The sequence below is a fragment of the Eschrichtius robustus genome, chromosome 3 (assembly GCF_028021215.1).
Source record: "Eschrichtius robustus isolate mEscRob2 chromosome 3, mEscRob2.pri, whole genome shotgun sequence".
Taxonomy (NCBI): Eukaryota; Metazoa; Chordata; class Mammalia; order Artiodactyla; family Eschrichtiidae; genus Eschrichtius; species Eschrichtius robustus.
Genome location: NC_090826.1, coordinates 5,172,892 through 5,195,307, shown reverse-complemented (window position 1 = coordinate 5,195,307; position 22,416 = coordinate 5,172,892). Strand labels below are relative to the sequence as shown.

The following is a 22,416-nucleotide window of genomic DNA, read 5'->3' as shown; positions in this document are numbered from 1 at the left end:
GAAAGGGTTTTACTTCCAAACTGCCAAGGGGGGAGCTCACAGCTGATTGGCTTCATAATACTTTATTATTTGACAATATATATGCCCCAGGTTGTATTTCAGAATACCGCACCTATGGGATAACCAGTGCTCCAGGAGATTTGCCATCCCATTCTAGAATAAAAACTTATTTGGGGAGATTTTCACCGCTATTACTTTTTATGAATCCCAAATTTAATGTATTATTGACTAGGTAGATTCCAGTATTTTAAAACTTTCCCTCTGTTCTTTAAATTCCCCAACAGCCTTTCCCCCCGACCCCCCCCCATAACACACTGCAGGGAAATCTGCTGCCTTTGCTGCCTGTCGTGTGAGTTAAGTGCTTTCGATTGGCCTAAGGAGTTTGGATGACTTTTTATTTCGACAGTTTAACAGCTCCTTCTCCCCAGGGGCAGCCCCTAGTGCACAGTCCTCGGAAAAGCCCACTGAAATGGCCCATCAGAGCTTCCTCGAAGCCTTTCCCTCCTCTCCGACCACACGGCCCCTGCAGAACACCTTCCCTGAGAGCTGGCCCAGGAAAGCAGAGGGAACGGGGCACCTGCTGCAGGGCTTCCGGCAGCTCCTGCGGGCCGCACACCACACCTGGAAGGAGGTGAGGGGTTCCACGCACATGTTAAGGCCAGGAACACATGGAGACATGGCCAGCCGGGCAGGGCTGCATTTACCGAGTCTCCTCCTTCCTCCTCAAAGGAATGTTCTAGAAGGAAATCCTTGCCCGGTGCCCACTCACAGGGTCACCTGTGGGTCCACCCAGGTCGGCAGGCGTTCACACCTGGGGAACCTCTGGCAGGCCACCCGGGTGGATTAAAGCTCCACGTGTACTTTGCAAAAGGAAGAGCGGTTTCCTTGCCAGGACTGACCCAGGACCACAAGTGATGGAAGCTTCCACAAGCATTTGGGAATCTATCAGGTCTGCATTCTTCAGCAGAGACCTCCAGCTCAACAACAACAACAACAACAAAATCACATCTTGACACCCTAAGGTCAATGCAAAGTGTCTCTGAAAACGCTTTATAAATACTAACACCCTCTCCTTCTACTGACTGAGGTGCCTTCCCACCCAGCCGCTCATTTGACCCCAGAGCTGTCCCGTGTAGGGGGAACCAGGTGACAACTCTGGAGGAGGGAACCCACAGAGAATACAGCGTGAGGCTGGATCCCAATCATGACCCCAGCAGGCTTTGTTTTAGAAACGGGAGCCAATTCTAAAATCCATATGGAAGCACAAAGGACCCAGAGCTGCCAAAATGCTCTGAAAGAGAAGAATGAAGTTGGAGAGTTAACACGGCTTTGATTCTAAGGATTTTAAGGATTTTATTTATTATAAAGCTACGGCAGTCAAGTCAGTGGGTTTGGTGTGAAGATAGACAACCGATCACTGAAATAGAACAGGGTCCAGAAACAGACCCTCATACCTGTGAATGAATGATTTTCCATAAAGCAGCAAAAGGCAACTCAGTGGAGAAGCAGGAGGCTTTCCAACAAATAGTGCTGGAATAACTGGACATCCACATGCAAAAAGAAAAGAAAAATGAACCTCACCCCATACCTCACCCCATAGACAAAAATGAACTCAAAGCGGCTTATAGACCTAAGTTTAAATGTATAAAATTTTGGTAAGAAAACATAGGAGAAAATATCTGTGACCCTGGGTTAGGCAAAGATTGCTTCGATACAACACCAAAAGCATGAGCTATGAAAACAAAAAGATCCATGAACTGGACTTCATCAAAATTAATTTCTGTTCTTCAAAAGATACCGTTATGAGAATGAAGAGAAGTCACAGACTAGAAGAAAATCTTTGTAAAGCCTATATCTGCTAAAGGACTTTCTCTAGACAATATATAAAGAACTCTCAAAACCCAATAATAAAAACACAGGTAACCCAATTTTTTGGAAATGGACAAAAGATTTGAACAGATATTTCACCAAGAACACACAGGGGTGGCAATTAAGTGTGTGAACATCATTAGTTATTAAGGAAATGCAGATTAAAGCCACGACCAGGTGCCACCAACCACCTACTAGAATGGCTAAAATTAAAGCAAATCCAAAACGGAAGCAGACTCGCGGACACAGAGAACAGACTCGTGGTCGCCAGGGGGCGGGGGGTGGGTGGGAGGGGGAGTGTGGGGGTCTGAGGTCAGCAGATGCAAACTGTTACATATAAGCTGGATAAACAACAAGGTCCTACTGTAGAGCCCAGGGAGCTATATTCAATAGCCTGTGGTAAACCATAATGGAAAAGAATAGGAAAAAGAATGTATATATATGTATAACTGACTCACTTCGCTGTACAGCAGAAATGAACACAGCATTGTAAATCAACTATGCTTCAATAACATAAATCTAAAAAAATAATAAAAAGAAAGCGAATGACCATACAAAGTGTTGGCAAGGATGTGAGGGAACTCGGACTCTCATCCCCTGCTGCTGGTTGGAATGTAAAATGGTACAGCTGCTTTGGAAAGCAGTTTGGCAGTTTCCATGTGACCCGGGCTTTCCACTTTTAGGTATTTACCCAAGAGAAGAGAAAGCATACGACCATACAGAGACTTGCACACGAATGTTCATATCAGCTTTATTTGTAAGAGTCAAAAACTGGAAACAACCCAAAGGTCCATCAACAGGTGAATGGACAAATCACCTCCTATCCACACAGTGGAACACTGCTCTTCGATAAAAAGAAATGAACTGATACCTGCAACGTGGACGAGCCGCCAAATAATTGTGTGGAGTGAAATAAGGCAGACTGAAAAAAGAGTGCAGACTGTAGGATTCCATTTCGATAACACTCTAGGAAACGCAAACTAACTATGGTGACGCAAAGCAGAACAGCAGTGCCAGGGAAGGAGGCGGGGCGGACCTGGAGCGAGGAATTACAAAGGGGTCCAGGACACTTCTGGGGGGCTGGGCATTTCATTCTCTTGATCTGGTGATGGTGATGTCAAAACCCACCAAGGTGTACGTTTTAAATATGTGCAGTTTATCATATGTCAAAGATGCCTCAATGACGCTATTTTTAGATAAAGACTAAAAAGGTGAAGGGGGCCCCTGGAGCTGTGTGAGGAGGCCCCCAGGATGTGCATGTGCTGTGAGCAGGGAAAGGAAAGAGAGGAACCAACAGGAGGAACAGTAATTTGCCCGTGACTCGTGGAGGAAAAGCGTGCATCAGAATTCATTCATTCGTTCATTCATTCAGTAAATTGGTGTTGCGAGCCCCGAGGACACAGAGGGAAATACGGTTCTTCTCCTGAAAGAAACTGGGACAAGATCCCTGACTGGCGGGTGCATCACTGCTGCGTATCTTGGCCGTAAATTCGTACCCTGTGTGCAGGTGTGCAGTGTGAGTGCACCGCCAGGCTCCCCAGCGGACTGACTTTACACAAATCACACAAACACTTTGTGCCTCAGCGTCCTTCTCTGGAAAATGAGGATAACAGCCGTATCCACCCTACAGGGTTGTTATGATTCAATCAATTAATATCTGTGTGATTCTTAGAAGGAGGCATCGTTAAGCACTCAATGCAAGAGCCATATTTGGTGCTATAATTATCACTGCTTTTATGACTAAACCATCTCAGAGACACCCACCAAGATGTAAAGATAAATCCAGGTGCTGAGATAAATGACTCTGATTCTACTTGTTTTTCTGTCTCTCCTCACTGTTCCTCATTAAACATGCATTACTTCTAAAGTGAAAGTTTTAAGCAAATGCAAATACACAGATGAACAAATAATCTAGAGCACTCGACAGCTCCAGCAGGTACTGGCCCACACCCCCTCTGAACAAGCTCCCTATGGGGGCTCAGCCCGCACCCTCCCTCCTTCCTCAGACATCCTAGAAGTCTCCCTGCAAAAGCCCCGACCAGAACCTTTATCTGCAGCGGGTTCACAGGTGGGAGGTGTGAATAGAGGTTTCTCTTGGCCCCCGCTTCCTTGTAGCCTTTTATGCGAATCAGACTGAGGGCATCTCTGCCACAGGCAAGGGTTGGTACGTGGAACAGAGAACAGAAGAATCAAAGCCATGTGGGGCGTGGTCCCACCTGCTCCCGCCCTGGCGACAGGTGACACGAGGACCCCAGAGAGGCCCATCGTCCCCAGCAGGGGTCTTCTTCCTTACGTGGTGCCAACGGCATGCACCCTATGCCCCAGAGAACAGAGAGCGCTGCTGGGGGAGCAGGGGCAGCAAAAGGGTCCCTCAGCCCCCAAGAGGGGCATAGAAGCAGCTGAGGAAACCTGGCCCTGGAGAGGCCAGGGGACATGGGGGCAGAGCAGTGACCCACATGGGGTGGCAGCCAGGAACCTGAGGAAATGGCGGTAACTGAGGGCCAGACCCCTCCCTCCACCTGCCCCTCACACACCGACAAACCCAGTGGTGGTTTAGGGGCAGCTTTAAATGCGCTGAGAAACCCCAGAATTAAATGAGATTATGTTTCTGCGTCCTGGTGGAAGGAAGGATTGAAGTAGAAACTAAATTCCGTATTGGAGAGACAGACAGACAGACAGCTCCGTGTCGCATACCCTGCACTGTGGCCTGAGGGTGGTCTCTGTCACGGACTTGTCCGCGGTCACCACCGGCTGAGGGTTTGTCTTCAGCCGATCGAAGCAGCGCGCGGCACAGTGAGGGACGCGGGTGCCAGCCCCGGGGAACAAAACAGAGGGAGCCCTGGACCCTGTCTGGGCACCGGCTCTCCACCAGGGGGACAGGCGTGTGGACGGATGATGACAAGTCACCAAGGAGCAAGGGGCGGTGAGGCCGGCTCGAAGCTACAGGAGGGGGCGTCTGGGCAGATCTGGAAGCTTCCAGAGACCAACCCGGGCATGTGAAGCCCAGCAAAGGCAACTTAAGTCTAAAGTGTGGTCCCCCCACCAGAAGCTCACAGCCGAGCGAAGGGGACAAACGTCACGAGAACGAAACAAGGACGGCCTTGGGAGGGTGACCACGGAGTCCCCAAAGCGCTCACTGACGGACTCATGTCGTGCCGTGAGGGTTTCCATCCATCCTCTTCGAGATGAGAGAAGGGCCAGTGCAACACGTTCCCAATAAAGCCAAACTGATTTCATCTGAAGAACTGTCCTTCATCCGGAGATCATGTACTTCCAACTTTTCTGTTATGAAATGCCGATGATATATGGTCGCTGGAATTTTTCAAAGTCTTACTTGGCAAAATTCAATGTTGGCGACCCTGAAAGTCCCTTCCGTTAAAAAAGTTCCCTGCTCTGAGAAAGCGCTGGGTGCCGAGAAAACAGCACGATGCAGACGGGGTCTCTGCGGGGGCTGAGCCATGGGGACTGAACAGAGGGGCTGGGGGCCTCCTTTAGACGGGGGCTCACTGACGGCCTTTTTGGGAAGCGACATTTAAAGTGAGATCAAAATGAGCTGCGGTGGCAGGGGAGCGGCTGAAGATAGAGAGGCCAGGTGGAGGCGACAGCAAGAGCAAAGGTCCCGAGTGAGAATGAGCCTGGTGAGATCTTGGAACCGACCCAGGCGGAGGGAGGGTGCAGTGGCCGCAGCTGGAACGGCAGGGAAGGGCCTGTCTGGGAACAAGGCAGGCAGGCGCATCTTCCCAGGGGAGACGGAGGTAATCAACTCTTCCCTGGGAGGGTTAAGATGCGGAAGGCAGACGGGAGTAAAGGTAAAGAGGAGGGGCTGTGTGAGAGCAGGAATAGCACAAAGGACCTGCGGTGAAGAACCTGTTTAATAAGATGCAGCCCTGCCCACCTGGTCTACCATCGACCTAAGACATACGCACCTGCTGAACAGGAAGGTACAGACACCTGGTTCCCCCTCTGATGCTTGCAAAGTGGGCACAGCCTTTTAGAAATCTTTTCAGACTCGCTGTCTTGTAAACCGAGTGGCTTGGGGAGCTCCCTGCCCGTTGAAGCAACGGATTTCAGTACTTCAGGCAGAGGAGAGGACACGTACCCACCGAAACAACAAAGGGAATTCTCAGCTCTGAACGGCTGGCATGATTTTTGTTAGTGAAAGCAGCGTGGCTGCAGATTGGAGAGCATTTTGTTCAGAGGGAGGGTTTTCTGAATCCGGGGCCTGGGTTCTTCCTCGAGTGTGGAGAAGATGCCCCTCTACACCCTCACCCCTTGGCTGATGCCCAGGCAGGAGGAGAATGAAATGCAGAGGGAGAGAGAGCAGGGAACACCCCTTCCTGTCCGGAGAGACTGGGGAGGGGCCGAGAGGGAGGACGGAGGTGGGCACGAGATCCTTGTCATCTCTCCCGCACGCACCACCCCCCAGATGGGTACAAGGAGTCTGAGACCTGAGGGTCAATGATCTGCTTCCTGGGTAACAAGGAGGAGCCAAAGGCCCTAGGAACATGGTTCCCAAACTGTGCACCCAGGCACTCTGGAGAGCCTCCGAGAACTCATGAGACCCCAGGATATTTTAAGTTATTGAGGGAAACAAGCAATACTAAATATCCGTCGGACCCCTGTCAGACACCGCTGGAACAACAGTTTCACCGTGAGAGGAGCCTACGAGCCTTTGGAGGACATCATGTCACTGTGAAGCTGAGTTTTCAGTGATTGCTGAGATAAGAAGGAAGGACCTGGAAAAAATCTGGATGGAACAGGAAGTGGGGTTGGCGGCACCCAATCTGACTCCGGGATTTGAAAAGCTGTCCAGCCCCCGATGGGCACACATATCCCATTAGTAAGTAATTGGGTAATTTAAGAATGAAATAAAAAATTATGAGTATGATATTTTCAAGCGGCTGTTGTTAGGACACAAATATTTATTAAGGCGTTTGGATCTGTTTAATAAATGGAACTGTTAAGTATTCTTTGAGCCTAGGGATGCCATAAAAAAAAAAAAAATCACTGAGGCACTCGGGGTGCCAAGAACCAAGAAAGTTTGGGAACTTCTGCTCCAGAGCAGGTAGATGGGCGAGAGGGAGAGCAATCGTGGATGCCGGACCGCCCGGAGCTCACACTCAGGCTGCCGGGTACTGTTCTGAGCAACTGACTTGGAACAACTTGTTTCACCCGCTAATAACCCTCTTTGCCTTGAAGAGGAATCAGCCCCTACACAGGAGGGCGCAGAACTCTGCTGGGCATAGAGTAGGTGATCAGTGAGTGGTGACTGCTGATAATTCTTATTATCATTATTACCTTCATTATGGATGTGATACCCCTAGGAGGCGGGGGCACAGAGAGGAAATAAGGCCCCCGCAGCTGTTCAGGCAGTGAGGGGAGGACCCCCCAAGACCTGCCTCCTGGTGGACAGACATCCCCACCAGGCGGCTTAGTGCCCCGTGACCTGTGGGCCCCAGCGCCTCGGTGGGAGAAGGCAGGAAGGCTGAGGCCTCTGATGGTCAGGATGCGGAGGCCGCTTTGGAAGGGGCCTTGGAACGCTGAGAAGATAAAAGTGGACCAGTTCCACCTCCAGCGCTGCCTCCCCAGAGGCCAGATGGGCCGGTGGCTCCTGGGGCTCATCCGTCCAGCCTTTCTGCAAGCAGCACCCAGGGAGCCACCCGTGGAGCGCAGGGACCCCTCCCTCAGCCACCACCAGGTCACGAGCACACACCCCTCCCCAAACCCCAAGGGGCAGGGGGGAGCGGGGGAGGGGCGCTCAGAAAGACTGAACAGGGATCCAAAACATCCAGACAGAGAGGGGTTCCCTCAGGGGCTGCTACAAGCCATTTGACTACACTCCCAGAGTGGACCTAAAATCTAGGAGCCCAGCCCTCCCCTCTCGAAAGCAAGGTCAGGCCACGCGGAGAGAAGGAGAGAAGCTACGTTTTCTGTGCACACACGGGGCACAATGTGAGTGGACCGGTGACCCTGCAACACACGGGCCGAGGCATCAGAGACAGAGGACGTGGGAGAAGGTGAGCCCTGGGCCGAGCCAGCAGGGCCCGCCATGGAGCGGCCCACGGCCCCGTTGCCCCAAAGGATGTATGAGCGATTCCGAAATTCCCCAAGTCCCCAGGCTTCGGGCACCCGCCACCCCGGGGACCTGCAGCCCCCGAGGGCCCAGTGGGGCCAGGGTCAGACTGTGTGGTCCACTCGCCACACCCAGGAAAGCTAGACTAGGTCTCACGAAGAAAATGCCCAGAGAAATCCGACCATGAGGCAAACCCATCCTGCCAGAGTGCATCAAAATCACTGTTTGCAAGATTTCTATCTGCCCCAGTTGACTTGTTTCAAATCCGAAGTGCTAGATTCCCGGTATAGTAATAGAAAGGGTATTCATAGGCACTGTGGCTTCCAGTAAGATGCAAAAAACTTAGCTCACATTTTTTAAAGTTTATAAATAGCCTCGGAAAAGGAGCTGGAACACGCTTCTTAGTAAATACAGCTGACCCATTTTCCTCATTCTTCACCAGGAATAAAGCGACTGTTACCACGGAAAGTACAGAAGAGTCTAAATATATATTTCCTCCTCACAGGCACCAGATCAGAAAAGCAGCGTCGACACCCAGGAGGCGAAGGAGGGAGAGGCCAGGCCCCCGGTTACCACCCCGCACTCCCGAGGGCCAGGGTGGCAGCGGGTGCCGCTGGGAGCCCACGCCCCAGGCCTGACTCTCGGCTCCAGCAGCCCTGCTCAAGGTCGTGGGCCTCGGCCAGGCCTGGTTGGCCCGTGCTCCCAGCGCCGTTTCTGGTCCTGGCCAGCCTCCATCTCCTTTCCATGCGGGAACGTACCCCAGTCGCCCCTTCATCTGCAAAGCTGCAAACCAGCTTGCGTGATGGCCTCGGAGGGGGTCCTTGTTTCTGATGACTTCCATACCTTGGGGAACTGTTTTCCCCCCTCCTTTTGGCAAGAGCTGTAGTATGAAACAATTACCCACCAACCCAGCAGGTCTCAGTGATTCAGAGGGAAAGAACAAGGCCTCTGGGCAGTCCGTGGGGAAGGTTAAGTGTGTCTGTCCATCCACTGCTCTGTCCCGGGTGCTGGCCCCTCCGCAGGCCCACGGGTAGGCGTCTGGCCAGCTTCCCCGGGACCTCATTCACGGCCCCCACGCTTCGCCTGGCGCTGGTGGAAGAGAGGTCTCAGAGGGGCCGCGGGCTGGGCAGAAACGCAAAGCCTTCCCCGCTGTTTTCCCAGGAGTCGCAGGGGACGCGGGGGCCGGGTACATGGTGGGGCAGCTCTGCAGGGCCTCCTGGGGACGGCGCCTGTCACCCTGAGCAAACAAGAAGGCTCCCCCCTGAGGCTTTAGAGGACTGAGGTCTCTGGGGTGCCTGCCACCCAAGCAGGGAGACACATGAACAGACACAGCTCGTGGGGCGGAGGCCAGGGACACCCCGGAAGGCTTTCATGGGAGCCGGGGTCCCCGTGGAGGCAGGACACTGGGCCAGACCCGGGCGGGGTGGGGGGGATCACCTGGTGTCCAGTAACTAGGAAACGGTGACGGACATGGACTTCCTGCCCCAGCTGACCCTTAACCCCCCGTCTGGCCAGCTCATCCCCACAGAGAGCAACCACGCGGGACCCTCCCCAGGCTGGTGGAGGTGGAAACCTATCTCCCTGCCCCACCTGCCCGCGCTTCACCCGGTGCGGCTTGAACAGGCTGGGGGCTGGGCTGTGGGCGTCCCCACAGGGCCTGGCCACGTGGCTCTGGGGTGGCCTGCTATTCCTCCTCACCTCCCTGCAAGCCCTTACAGACCTCCCGGACGGGGAGCTGCAGAGCTGAAAGCCAGCAGCCCAATAGCCCACCCCGAGCAGAGGGGTTTAATAAGGGTCTGCTGTCATCCCTGCCCACGCTCTGGTCCCGACGGGGTGCCCCGAGGAGGCCCCCAATCTGATCACGGATACTCGGGGGCTCAGGCTCGCATCCCCCTCACCTCTGCACACCACTGGGCCTGCACACAGCAGGTGCTCAAGCAGGGCTGCAGGCCACCTTCTTATAAAGAGTGAGCGCTTGGAATTCTGCGAGTTTACGCTGTATTCCTGAAGTCTCTGTTCTTTATCAGTTATTTCTCTAGATTAACTTTAATTCATCATCTCGTTTATGATCATCAAAGAGCTTAACTGATACTTATTTGATGGAATCTACCCCTTATCTATGAAACTTATTACTTCAGAGAAGTGCAAGCAGCGACCAGCAAGCGGAAACTGCCCCCCATCACCAGAGAGCCACCTGCTTTATCGTCCACCAGACTTGTTCCTGGAACAGGTAAGGGGATGGGGGATCTAAGGTCCCAGCACCCCATATTAAAACCTGGCTCTCAGGGGAACTTGGGAGCCATGGGGTGGCTTTAGAGCATGTCAGCCAACCCTTTGGCATTTCTCCCAACAAGAAGAGCATGTAATTCCCCCCTCCTTGAATACAAGCTCACAGAAGTGATGCTATGTGACTTCATGAAGGCAACACAGCATCCCCTGGGTTCCGTCAGGACTCGCACCTCTAGGGCCCACGTGAGAAGTCTGGCTGTCCTGCAGCTGCCGTGAAGACCACATAGAAGGAGGGAGGCTCAAGGAGCCCCCCGCTGCTCTGCCCCCAGGGGTTTGCGTCTTTCCAGACACGGAGTGAGGGGCCCTCCGGACGACTCAGCCCAGCCACCGTCTGACTCAGCAGCACTGGGGCCCCAAGTGAGAGCCCCTGGCCCGGCCCAGCCAGGCCCCCAGAACCAGGAGAGGTGGTAATAATAAATGATTCTGCGAAGTCTCAGGTGACTTGTTATGAAGCCAGAGTTAGCTGGGACGATACACAAGCCTTGCTGGCTGTGGGGCTCTGGCCAGACACCTTCCCCCCTTTTGCTCGCCTGAAATGAGGGGACCGGGGACCAGGAACAGATTTTTGCCAGACTTTTCTCTTGATTTTAAAAAAACGAGAGACAACAAGAAAAAACAAAATGAAACAAGTATAATAGAACAAATTCTTCATAAAGCTAAATTTATTCCATTTGAGAAATACTCTTTATCTTGAAATTATGTCCCTCTTATATTGCTGGTATTAGAATATTCTTCCACTTATGAAATGATGATATAGTAGCTGGCCACTGGCTTTTAATGGCCTCACTTGGTCAAATTAAAGTTTTTAAAATTTGACCAGTCTGTGACATCCAAAGTCGGGGATCCACCTGGCCTCAGATCACTTCCATATCTGATAGGCCATGATCTACGAAATTCCCTACAGAAAAGGGGAGCTACCTCTTCTCCCGCCAAATGTACTCCACAAAGCCCTGCCCCGACTTATCAGCTCAGACACCTGGCTCCGGTTTAACACAGCTCGTTGGTCACACGGAGTCGGTCCTTAACAGGCCTGCAAGCCCTTCCACCCGAGGCAGCCCCCTGCCTCAGGCCCCTGGCGTGCCCACCCCGCTTCTGGGGGTGCCCACTCCCCCCACCGGGCCCTGCAGGGCTCCAGGAACCCTGAGTGGACGAAGAGCCTGAGGCTCAAGCAGAAAGAATTCCTTCAAATCCCAGCAGAAAGGGCCTCGCTTCCTAAGCCCAGCGCCTTCTCCAGCAGCATCTGGCCCATCCGAGGCAGGGCGGCTCTCCCCAGAGAGAAACACACAGACCTCCAGAAAAGGGTGTCAGCAGATCTGCACTTTCCAAAAACAGCGTGTTTTCAGGTCACGGAACAGAGAGACGCCAGCCAAAAAAACGCTGTGGGCTTGATTTCTGAAACGGTGAAGCCGCCTGGAAGCGTCTGGCCCTCTGGCCTTGCAACCCGGCCAGGTTCACATTCTTTTCTCCCCTGCATCAAAGGGTCTGTGGCCATGGAGAGGGAAGGTACAAATCCCTCTAGCCATGGGACGACGACCAGGGTGTCACGGCGGGATGACTCGGCTGGAGCGTTTTCTAACCCTCACGGCATCGGCCACCCTAAAGCACCCGGGAGCCAGCAGCACCCCCTCCCTTTGCCCAAATCCAGGTGTGCGGTGGCCCCAGGCTGAGGCCCCTGGGGGGAGTCCAGGCTTCCTTGGGAGAGGGTGTGAGCAGGACAGGCTAGTGTTGATGGCTTCCTGATGCCAGATAAATACCATTTTGAAGCCACCACAGTATTTCTCGAGCACAAACAGTACAGTAAAGCCGAGACATTTATATGCAATTGGGAGACATTTATCCTGTGACAACATTCTATTCCAATGACTTTTCTATTGCCACCAATGATTAATGATGTAAATTCTGTCACTTGGGATGATAGATGCAGGGCAGCTAAGGGGCCTCGTATAGATTACCCAAACCCCGGCTTCCCATTGGCTCCCAGGACAAAAGTGGCCTGTGCTTCAGTCAAGCATAAATGTAAAGTTCTTTTAGATTAAAAAAGCAGTCTTCTCGTCCAGAGGCGGCCGGTTCAGGACTGGGGGAAAGGCTCCTCTTCCTCAAACATGTTTTCTCTCTTCGGCGTCAGGGCTGCTCCATGAGCTCCAGTCAAGAACCGCATAATTCTTTGCAAAGAGGAGCTGGGAAGGCCTTCGCCACAGCAGGAAAGTTAGAGACAGGCGAGCAGGGCCCAGGGGCTCAGGGGGTCTGGGCCCCCAGGTGCTGGGTCTGACGCAGCCCCACCAGCCTAGGTCCCAGGCAGACCGAGCTCCTTCCTCCTTCTCTGCTGCGGTCCTGCTGGTCCAATTGGTCCAGTGACCCGTGTCTTCTCCCAGGGCCCCAGGGTCTCTGAGGTCCTGCCACTGTCCTGCACCAAAGAGGGCGTGCAAGCGTCCCCCTTGAGAAGGCCTCGCTGCTACTGCTTGGCGGTTCTGCCTCTGTCTCCCCTTAAATGCTGTGTCTCTGGGGGGCTCCCTGAGGCTCTCCTTCCCTCTCAGTCCACGGTGCCCCTTGGGGGTTTCTATCTACTCCCCGGGCTGTAGCTGCTGCTGACTCCCGAAGCTGTATTTCCCAGGCCCTCCTTGATTCTGAGCTTTACACACACACACAGATCCTACTGCCCGCGGGTGTCTCCTAGGGGCCTCCAACCGCAGGCTTCCGTACACCCCGGGGGTCCCACGTGGCAGTGAACGCGACCTCCTCCAGCCCAGCGGGCCAAGACAGAAGCCCTGGAGCTGTGCTGGCTCCCCTCCAGCCCTCACCCTCCAGGTCGGACTGATGAGCAAGTCCTACAGATTCCTCTCCTTAACAATGTCTCGAATCTGTCACTTCTCTCCCACTCTGGCCCAGTTGTCACTGAGATTAATGACAGCAAGTTCAGGGTCTCTGAACAGTTTTCCTCACGTACGGTCTTGCCACCCCGGCCTTTCCTCCGAGCAACAGAAATCGCATCAGCCGCCCAACCTGGGCCCCCCCGGTGTCTCCCCAGGCTCGTGACACACGCTGGCCACCGCCGTCTGGGCTCCGCTCCGCCTGGGGCGGAGACAGCTCCAGCACCCCGACCTCCGCCTCGCTCCACGCTGCACACTCTCTGGACTTCGGGCGGTTTCTCAGACACACCATGCTCTCTCTGGATGCCACATCTTCACGGGGCAACTCCCCCTGCCTGAAACAATTTCCTCTCCCCCTGCCCCTTCACCTGCGACCTCCTGCTCAGCCCCCAGGTCTCAGCTCAGCCATCACTCACTCAGAGAAACCATCCCTGACCCACCCACCAGACCACACGGGCTTTGCTGTGGGCTCCAGGAGTGGCCTGTGATCCTGTCCTCCTACCCCCTGACACACCGCCCCCTCCCCACGGGGTGAGCTCGGGGTCCTCGTCGGTCCTGGCCATCAGCACTCGGCCCTAGCACTTCACACGGCGTCAGCGCAGAATAAGCGTCCGTTACAGGGTTGCTCAGCGGGGACACCGAGTAGGGAACTTCTCTGCATGTTGGGCAGCTTCCCTCCCATCCCCCCCTTGAATGCAAAGTCCTTGAGGCCCAGAACTCTGCCAAGTTCATTTCTGGACCCCTGGGGAGCCCGTCACAGGTCTTGCACAGAGTAGGTGTTCAGAACATGTTTATGGAGAAACCAGCAGAGAAGAAAGAAAAAGACCTCATATAAAAAGCCCAGGGAACCTAGAAAATCAGTGGCCTCATTCATAAGGCAAAGGCTTAAAAGTTTAAAGAAGGAGAGAGAATGGATGTGCAGTGTGCAGCGAACATGCGGGCCTGTAAATCAAGCTGTTGTAAATGCCACGGGGACAGCGGCTTGGTTTCCCTGCAGAAACGCGGAAAGCAGCTGTAATTCAGAGGTAAGGCGGGCCTTACAGGAACTCGTGGGTCTGGATTCCTGGCACTCCTAACTCAATTTGGCCATCTCTCTCAGCGTCCTTTCTTGGAAAACAGATGCGCTTTCTACTTTGTGATGCCTGGGAAAGGCCTGGCTCTGTGCTGACAGGTGGGGGATCCCCAGCCAGGGAGACACCCGGAGATTTCTGCTGTCCTGGGGATTCCCACCCGGTGGCAGGAGAAAGCACAGAGGAAGAACGCAGAGACACTGTGTACCCCGGCCCCCTTCTCGACCCCTTCCCAGGCAGCGTGGTCACCTCCGAGGCAGCTGGGCCTGGGAACAGGAGGGCGTTCACAGGACGTGCCCTGGAGACTTGGGGGCTCCACTGCCCACACCCAGCGTGAGGGACCCACCAGAGAGCAACCGGCCACAGACCGGGGTGGGGAGGGGGGCATCGGTCCCACGCCGGAGTCTGGGAGTGGCATGATGCTGGGACCGGACTCTCGGTTGTGAGGTGGAGGGCCACCCCGCCCCCAGACCCCGACCTCAGAGAAAGGCTTGGTCAGGAGCAGGGCTGCCTGCTCGCTTTCTCAGCGACCGTGAACATCACTGACTCTACTCTCCTCCCCAGACCAGCGTCTCCCACCATGCCAGTGGCCACAGCTGCTGGAGGGGGAGGCCAGAGGCCCACGGCTGCCTCTGGCTCATTCACCACGTGGGCCCTCACGCCCTCCACGGCACACCATCTCCTCTCGCCCCCAGGCTCTGCCCATGGACCTTCCTCCAGCAAAGAAAGACCACCTCCTCCAGCCCTCCCTCTCCATCCAGGCTGCGCTGGGCTCCCCCATCTTGAAAAGCAAGGTTCACTCAGCTCTATTCTCCCCATCCCCCCTCCTCTGGCCACTCCTCACCTTCTTGTGAAACTTCTCAAACTGCAGTCGCACGACACCTCCAAATCAGGAGGCTGGGCAGGAAAAGGACTCAGGAGCAAGTCCCCAAGAGGACCCGACAAAGAAATCATGAGATGCAGAAACTCTGAGACCTTCGAGAACTGCTACATTTCTTAGTTGAGTGAATGCACATACCCCGCTACAAAAAATTATCTTCCAAGTTTGGATTTTAGGTTCCTGGAGTAAAAGGAGTGAAAAATCTAATTTTTGAAACCTTCATAAATATGTGCATTTTTTTGGATAAAACTACCTAAATGAATCCACTTTTGCCTGACAAAGTAGAGGAATCCAAAGCTCCTGGATTTTAAAAGCTTCCATTAAGGCAGCTTTTCTTTCTTCAAAAAATAGTGAATTGAAAAATAAATCAGAAGGCTTAATTAAGCCCAAGGCCAATAGGAGACAGCCAGGACGAGGCTCCCTGACAAGTCCAGCCCAAGCAGGCTGTGTCTCCTGCTTTTCTTATTTCTGAAGCAGCTCCAGCCAAAGGCGTGCCTTTGAATCGTACAGAATTAGAATTCTGCTGTGTTTTTTTTTCCCAGGCAGTACAGTATGTCTTCATTGGTGCTACAGCAGGCTCGTAAATTAAGATAAAAAGCTGTTGAGCATGTGGGCGCCGGCACGGCAGGGAGCTGCGCGGGGTCGCCATGGCAGAGCTGCAGCAGCTCCGGGTGCAGGAGGCAGTGGACTCTGTGGTGAAGAGTGTGGAGAGAGAACATCCGGAAAATGCAGGGCCTCACGTTCCGGTGCAGCACCGGCTGCTGTGAGGACAGCCAGGCATCCATGCAGCAAGTGCACCAGTGCACTGAGCACTGCCGTGCACCTCTGGCTCAAGCCCAGGCCCTGGGGACCTGCGAGTTGGAGAAGTTCCAGGACCGCCTGGCCCGGTGCACTATACACTGCAACGACAAAGCCAGAGATTCAACGGATGCGGGGAGTAAAGAGCTTCAGGTGAAGCGGCGGCTGGAGAGTTGCATGACCACGTGTGTGGATGACCACGTGAACCTCACCCCAACCATGACCAAGAAGATGAAGGAGTCTCTCTCATCCACTGGGAAGTAGCTGTCTGCTATTGGCCATCGGGGCTGAAGGCAGGAATCTATTTAAAAAGAGGAACGGGGATTTGGGTTTTCTAAGGAAAGTTTATGAATGAGGAAATTAAGGATGGCAGCAAGTTTAAGGCCTATGTCACTTGCCTCTGGTTCTTTGTGTGTGAATCCTAGAAAGTGAAAAAAACTGGTGCTAAAATTTGGGTCAGAGATAGCACAGGAGAGTTTTTGTGAGCCTGAATTTCATGTGGCCAGGGCTTATCCTGGCAACAGAGCGTCTCCCTTGTACCAAGCCAGAGCCCTCCAAGGTACCAGATTCTCTTAGTACACAGATACCAACAGGCTGGCAGGTTCATCTGACCTGCTTATGATCTGGTGCAGTGTGAGGAGAGCTGTTTCTATTCGTTGCCAACCTCCCGTTTACCAGAAGGACCACTACAACATGTTCCACAAACCGGAAATAAAACAAAATCCATGAGGTCACTAATTTAGAAGGGGAAAGGGGACTTCTGGGGATTTGTTTTGCTTGGTTTTGTTTCATATACAAGGACATGAAGTTACTTTAAGATGTAGGGTTGGGAGAGGTAGTTTGGATAAAAACTTTGAAAGGGTCCTTGCGGATATTCATTTCTGGCCGTCAAAATGTGCATGTGCATTTCTTAAAATTCTCACACGTGACACCTTTCAGCCTGGAGACTCTGAAAAAATATAAGAAGCACTATCACACTGGTAGGGGAAGAAAACCTCCCCTCTAACTGGCAGCCATGATGAGCCCTGAGGCTGTCTGCAGCAGAGTCAGCAGAGTGACAAGACAGTCTTGCAGTGACACTCACCCTTGAAGGGAAAGGGGATTTTGACTGTGCTGTATGCTAGTATTCAGGAATGAACAGCGAAAGAGGAATTGTTAGCTGCTTAATTAAGAGAGTTATGAAGTACTGGCTTTGGAAAAATCTGGTTTCCATAAAACAAAATAGAATGAAAGCCTAAACCCAGTATTGCTTACTTTGCCCCCTGTAATAACAGAGCTCTGTTGAAACAATCCCTTGGCAACACGAAGGTCAAAGGAGAAAAAGTCAGCAACTCAGGGGCGAGCTGTGACTCCTTTAGAGCAAAAAACAGGACAGCCCCCCGTTACCAAATACCACTTGTGCGACATGCGTAGTTCTTGCCCCAGTTCAGGCACCTTATAGTTTTATTAAGGACCTTGTTGCGTTTTTACCAACTTATTACTTGATAATATAGCCTGTTTGCTGTTTCAAGACTGTGATACATTTTCCTAGTGGTTTGGTTTTAAAAATAAATAAGACTTCATTTTTCTTCAAAAACAAAAGCTGGTGGGATGGAGACAAGAATGTGTTCCTGAGGAGGGGAGAGAAAGCAGCAGAACACTGGCCCCAGAGTTGGTGGCTCCTGGCACCTTCCTGGCTAACAGGGGCTCCCCGTTTCCTCAGACCTGCTGAACTAAAAGCCCTGACTTCCGCAAGCCAGGCCAAAGCGGGCTGCATCTCAAGGAGGGAAAGGTCTGTGACCCAACCATGCACCTGTGCCACCCTCCCTATGGGTCTGCCTAGGACCAGGCGCTGAGAAGAGACAGACAGCACCCCATGCAGCCTACAACTAGCACCACTGGCCAGAGGCCACAATAAAGGGCCATGGATGGCCACTAGCTAGGCCATCCTAGCTAGTAGCTCTGTGTGTGAATTGCTCTGCCTTAATTCAAGTGCACATTCATTCATTTGAGAACTCAGTACCTGTTAAATATATCAGGTGCTGTCCTAACACCAGAGACACAAGAGTGAAAAAGCCCTGCCTTCTTGCAACCTACATTCAACTGGGGGAGGAAGGCAGCAACCAGAATCCCTCAGAAATAACCAATTGTGATTATGCTCAGCACCCCCAAAGGCAGTTTAGACCATTTGACACAGACCCTTGCCCTAGTGCAGGGTCTTTCCCCCTCTCAAGATGCTGACACGAACCCTGTGCTCCAGACAAAATGGACTATTCATTTGCCTCCAAATCCATCCTCGCCTGCTCCCATGCCTGCATTTGTGCTATTCCTTCCCCTAGGAAGGGCCCCTTCTTTACCTCTCAAACATCCTACTCTGCCTTCAGAACCGAAATCCATGCCACCTCCTCTGCGAGTCTCTCCTGGTCCCCTCCCCACATCTCCCTCCTCTGCACGTTCCTCAGCTTGGTCTCCAGCATGGAGCGCAGAGCCCGGCACAGCACAGTTTGAGGGGCTCACACAGAAATGCTCATTCATAAAGCAACTTAAAAACACTCAGGAAGAGAAAGAACAGCATTCAGGGTAGGAAACAGTTAGTGGAAGCTTCCAGGAAGAAGCTGACCTGAGTCTCTGCTGGAAGAAGCTAAGTGGGGTGAGGGAGGAGCAAGGAACTCTAGGCAGGGGCCAGCACCTGGCCAAAAATTCCAGGGGATCAAGCAGGGTGCCGGCCACCAGGAGCAGAATGCCTCCCTTGCCATGATGGCACTGTGCTGGGGACGGCACCCCAACAAGGATGGGGGTGTGGGGAACCCCAAAGGCAAGTGGCTCTGGGGGGACCCGCAGGCTCCCCAGCAGAGCACTGAGCAACCTGATGGAGCCGGTGTCCAGCTGTGTGGGACTCACAGGTGGGGGTGTAGGGGACTCAACCTCCCCAAGCATCTGAGCCAGAGGATGTGGCGGCCAGAGCAAAGATGAGGGCTCCGATCTAGAGGCCAGGGGGAGAAACTGGCCCCAGAAGTCCAACCCCTCCTCCATGGCCTCTGTCCCCAGGAACGTTCACACATAGAGAAGGAAGGATGGCACTTAGGTCTTTTCAGAGAGGGGGAACTGAAGCATAGATAACGTGACTCACTCAGGGTCATGGCACATTGACGGCAACCTGGGTAGGTCACACCTGTAGCCGGACGGGGGCGCTGGGGAAAGCAGCCTAGCGCTGGCGTTACGGGGTGTGGGCTGGGTTCAAATCCTGCCTCTGACCTACTAGCGGGGTACCTTTGGGCAGGCCACTTAACCTCACGGAGCCCAAGCTGCCTTCCCTGCAAAGTGGGCACAGAAACGCCTCCCCTGCTGCCTGACCGGGTAGTGGGGAGGATTCTGTGACCCATGCATGGCGACTGGCAGTGGCCTGGCTCAGCCCAGAGTGGCTACGACAGAGTATCCCCTGTGCGCTGGGGTCAAGTCTTCTGCTGAGAGGGAGACAGTGGGGACCACAAGGGAGCTGGGAGAAGGTGTCAGCCAGGGGGACAGGTGCTGGAAGGACCGACCAAAGGGACCCCCCCCCCCCAGGTAGGGCACCCCCTGCAGAGGGAGAGCGCCTCAACCCAGCCGGTCACCAAGTGGAAATTACGAACTTCTCCACTGCGGCAGCAGAAATACCAAGGTTATTTTGAAAAGTATAAGAAATGTTAATTCCCTGGGGCTCTTTATGTAAAGATAGACTAGAATCAAGAGGATTGAGTGGCTCCCAGGAAACTGACAGGAAGAGAGATGCACTTTAATATTTCATTAGTGTCCCATTAGCAAGATAACACACATTTTCACACTTGCTGACTTCTTGGGAATAATGTCTTATTCAGAAACAAACGGGGACACCACCGCCGCTTACCCCGCTGGCCTGCGAAGCATCCTGAAGCAGCCAATCGGAAAGGACTTGACCTTCAGGGTTATGGCTACCCAAGCCAATGAACTCAAGAGTGTGTGACTTCCTGGGAGGCTCCTAAAAAACCTGCTAATCCAGATGAAACCCAAGCAACTGAGGTGAAAAAGTAAGGAGGCAAAGCCTTTCTTACACTTCTCAAACCAGGCTCGCACTGCTCACCCTTCCAGGCCACCCACCAGCTGAGGGATCCTAACACCCTGCATCACCTCTCTGCCCTACAGTTACAGCTACAGTTACAGCTACAGCTACAGCTACAGCTACAGCTACAGTGGAGGGCAGGGGAGGGGAGGCAAGGGGGCAGGGATTCAGGGAGACGAGGGGTAGGGTGTCCTTAGCTTCCGTTGTGCAAATCACTGTCACTTTCACTTGCTCAGCGAATATGTACCAGACACCCAGCGTGTGCCAGGAATAAGCTTGAGGCTGGGCACAGGGCAGGAAGCACACAGCAGGCACGGAAGCAGAGAGAAGTAATGAAGTTTGTGGGTTGATGTTTCACAGCAGACCCAAGAGGCAGGCTCGGTGTTCCCATTTTTCAGATGATGAAAATAGCTCAGGGAAGTTAACTGCCCTCCGCAGCTCAAGCCACAGACTCGGCTACCTGTCCTTGCAGCCGGAGGCAGGGATGCGGTAAAGGGAGGGGCCTGGCAAGAGGGCTCTGGGTCCTGGACCTGCTCTGCCCTTGGGCAGGGGGGCCACCTGCCCCCTGTTGGTCTACCTTTCGGGGTATTTAGAGATGACAAAACACATGCAAAGACTCTGCAGATGAGCTTTGTTTCCAGGCTTTCAAGTGTGTCACTAAGGTCCTATTTTCTGGATGGACGATAATTGCCAGCAGGTGGGACAATCGCTCAGCCCCTCCTCCCCGTCACCCATGAGGGCACGAGATGCCAAAGAAAATGAGCACAGGCAGGGCCCTCTCAGCTCAAAGGAGCCACCTTCATTCATGCGGCCTCCTGGGCGCCCAAACGCCCTCCAGGGACCGCCTTATAGACTGCACTTCCTGATCCTGAGCAAAAGTCATCATCTGCGTCCGAGAAGCAGAGGGCATCTGGCCTCCAGGGACACCCTCCCCATTTCCCTCTAATTTGGTCTATTAATTTAAAGCAAAGGAAGCTGCCAGGAGTGGTGGGCACAGGGGATGGCTGTGAGGATGTAATTAACGCAGCTGCTCCAAACGCAAGGTGATGCCTCATCACCTCATTAGCAGGTGTAGAGCAATTTAGGATGACAACCTGGAGGACGGCAATGGGGACACGCAGCCCCCTTTCAGGTCCGTGCCTCGCCCGCCACTTCAGTTTCCTGGCTGTCGAGCAATGACAAACAAAGCTCTCCCAGTAGAAGGCTCCGAGCTGCCGGAAGCCCAGCAAGAGGCGCTGGTGCCGGAAGGGCTGGCGGCCTGGGGACCAGGCCCAAAGCACCCCGGACCCAGCAACCACAGGGTCCCATGCAGAGACCTGCTAGGGGACAGGCGAGCACAGCTCCAGCTTTTAAATACTTCCCCATTGAAGAGTCAGCGTGGGTTCCTGACCCTGTTCGCTGCGCTCTGCAAACACAGAAGACAAAGATGGACCATGAGGACGTGGTGGCCTTCCCAAATTGTGACCTGCTGGAGGGACACAAGGTAAGCAGAGAGCTGTTTCCAAACATCACATCAAGTCATTTGAGCATTTTCCCTTCAAGAAACAAGACCAGCTAACCTATAAGGGAAAAGAATCTGAAAAAGGACCAGAGCCTCCCATCAAGCCTCTTAGATAGCCTCAACTACCAGAGGGCAGACAGCAGAAGCAAGAACAACTACAATCCTGCAGCCTGTGGAACAAAAACCACAGTTACAGAAAGATAGAGAAGATGAAAAGGCAGAGGGCTATGTACCAGATGAAGGAACAAGAAAAAACCCCAGAAAAACAACTAAACGAAGTGGAGATAGGCACCCTTCCAGAAAAAGAATTCAGAATAATGATAGTGAAGATGATCCAGGACCTCGGAAAAAGAATGGAGGCAAAGATCGAGAAGATGCAAGAAATGTTTAACAAAGACCTAGAAGAACTAAAGAACAAACAGAGATGACCAATACAATAACTGAAATGAAAACTACACTAGAAGGAATCAATAGCAGAATAACTGAGGCAGAAGAACGGATAAGTGACCTGGAAGACAGAATGGTGGAATTCACTGCCGCAGAACAGACTAAAGAAAAAAGAATGAAAAGAAATGAAGACAGCCTAAGAGACCTCTGGGACAACATTAAACGCAACAACATTCGCATTATAGGGGTCCCAGAAGGTGAAGAGAGAGAGAAAGGACCAGAGAAAATATTTGAAGAGATTATAGTCGAAAACTTCCCTAACATGGGAAAGGAAATAGCCACCCAAGTCCAGGAAGCGCAGAGAGTCCCATACAGAATAAACCCAAGGAGAAACACGCCGAGACACATAGTAATCAAAGTGGCAAAAATTAAAGACAAAGAAAAATTATTGAAAGCAGCAAGGGAAAAACGACAAATAACATACAAGGGAACTCCCATAAGGTTAACAGCTGATTTCTCAGCAGAAACTCTGCAAGCCAGAAGGGAGTGGCATGATATACTTAAAGTGATGAAAGGGAAGAACCTACAACCAAGATTACTCTACCCGGCAAGGATCTCATTTAGATTT

The 22,416-nt window shown here is 52.9% G+C and overlaps 1 protein-coding gene and 1 pseudogene across 1 annotated transcript in view; one reads left to right on the top strand and one right to left on the bottom strand.

Moving 5' to 3' along the window:
- The window catches only part of CAMTA1 (calmodulin binding transcription activator 1), an 894,089-nt gene that overhangs the window by 744,353 nt on the left and 127,320 nt on the right, over nucleotides 1-22,416 (bottom strand). The gene's annotated exons all lie outside the window — the stretch shown is intronic.
- LOC137760823 (protein FAM136A pseudogene) lies at nucleotides 15,696-16,110 on the top strand (annotated as a pseudogene).